We start from the raw sequence: 2,292 nt of genomic DNA on the forward strand, positions 1-2,292 counted from the left end.
ACACTCGCCTTTTGCTTTGCCTGCCGCCTCCTCTCCCCGCTGGAAAAGGGCTGGAAAAACCCTGGAAAAACCCTGGAAAAGGGCTGGCAATGGTCCCCAGCTCCCATCTCCATGGGGTTTATCCCTGGGTTCCCTCGAAGCAGGGACTGGCAGCAGAAACCTCTGTGCACACAGCAGCCTCCGGCCCCTCTCCCACCCCAGGGACACCCTCTCCCCTGCACAAACACTCAACAACAACCTCCAAAAAACCCCCACACCAGCTCTGACCTGATTTGCACCGCATCCTCTGAAGCCAATTGCAAAAGAGAAGCAGAGAGTGAGGAGTTCAGGAAAGCAATTCCCTGGCCCCGCGCTGGCCTCGCCTGGAGGGACGGTCCCACCCAGGTGACCCCCGGCGGACGGGAGCACCAAAGAGATGCCACCCCCGGGGCTTTTCTCCGGGGAGCGGCTTGAGGCGATCTCTCCTGTGAGGTTTTGCCAACACTGGTGTTGGATGGACCAGCGCGCCCAAGGCAGCGCTCTCCTCCTACCCAGGGAGCCAGGATTTTTTTTTGGGGGGTTCTGGTTTCGTCCTTGGCACTGAGTCCCTGGAAAGCCTTTCTCAGCCTCGGCTTCCCTGTCTGTTCGGCTCGCCTCTCTGCGAGGCTGCGGAGCTCGAGGGACGGATGGAAAGGGCTCCGGGGCTGGTTGTGTAAAAGAGAAAGAGCAACGCATCGGCTTGTGCTGCGCAGGAGTTTGAGAGAGACGCACCTCGGCAGGATCTGCTCACGATGCAGTTCGACAAAAAATTAAAAGCGACAAAATAAGAACACGTTTGGGCACGCAAATCTTCATTTCTGTTTTCCGAAATGAACAGAGAAGGAATGAGCATGGATTTCGGAGTCGTCTGCTATTGTGTAGCTAAGGCAAAATTTAAGTGAAAAGTTCTTACTCTGCAAAACTCCATCATTAAAATAATTCTCCTGCATCGAGAGGTGGTGGGAAGAGGGAGGAAGCAGCCCCACCTCCCACGGAGCGTGGCCAGTTGGGTTCTGCTGAGCACCAGTGGGAACACGGCGAAGATCCCGGTTATATCCCAAGTCACACCACGTTTCCCTCTGCCGCTCTCCGGGCAGCCTGCAGGGTTGAGGCTATCACCTGGGCAGCAATTCAGCGTGCCACAGGGCTCGGCTGGAAAACAATCCTGTCTGTAAAGCTGCTTCTGAACCAGCGCATCTGCCCCCGAGCTCCCAGCACAAGCCCTCCCATCTGCAGGGCCGGGAAGGTCGATGGTGAGCAGGGACCGGGCGGCGTTACCAAAACCAGTCCAACTGGGACAGCTGCAACTGAACCCAGCTCAGCAAAAAAACATTTTAATCACGCTGCTTCTCATCATCCACAAACAAACATGACTAAATTAACCTGGATGCTGCTCTGTAATCGCCCATCGAGGAGCAGCTGCAGCGATTCCCCCCTGCCCCGATCCTCCCAAATCCATCGTCTGCCGGCAGCTGCTGGGGGCTTGCAGCCGGGGCTCGGGGATGCTCCAGGACACTCCGGTCCTGCGGGCAGCCCGGCTTTGAGACGGACGAGCTAGCGAGGAGGTGAGCCCTCCGAAACAGAGACTGGGTAATGATGCCAGGAGAGAACCTACGGCTACGGGCAGCGGTACCTGCAGATAGAAGAGCCGGGAGGAATGAGGGCGTGGTGACCTGGAATGATGTCCTGCCTGGATAAAATAAATGTGAAAGGACACTGACCCTATCGACTTCCCCACCGAGAGGCTTCCAGCCTTTTCCCAGACGTCTGTCCCCTAACGCTGAGGGTAGGGAGACTATTTTTAATTTTTCCAAGGAGAAAGAGGAGAACAGAGATGAAACGTCTCGGGACAGTCGCAGGCAGCTCTCCGGGAGGACAGGGATGCTCTGATGGCCCGTCATAGCCCTTCCACCGTCTGCTACAGCACCAACACCTCCGCACCGAGCGCCTGCAACACCCCCGAGCTGCAGACCACGCGGACCACAGACCCTGCTTGCACCTTGGCCGAGGTTTTACATCCAGTGTCCGCAGGGATGCCGGCTCCACCACCGCCTGGAGCTGGGAGCCTCCCGGCCACGTGTGGGACCAGGACCTCCAACGGCTGCTGCCCGGGGTCCTCCTTCGGCAGAAGGTCCCTTCCAACCCAAACCAGGCTATGGGTCTAGGATTTGATGAAAGCCACCAGGGCTGCCCAAGGACCGGGATCTTCTGCTGGGGCTGCACGAGGTTCCCGAGCTCGGGACGGCTGCCGGCGGCGCCCCCGCAGCCCCCCCG

Source organism: Pterocles gutturalis, unplaced genomic scaffold, assembly GCF_000699245.1.
Source record: "Pterocles gutturalis isolate BGI_N339 unplaced genomic scaffold, ASM69924v1 scaffold17441, whole genome shotgun sequence".
Classification (NCBI taxonomy): domain Eukaryota; kingdom Metazoa; phylum Chordata; class Aves; order Pterocliformes; family Pteroclidae; genus Pterocles; species Pterocles gutturalis.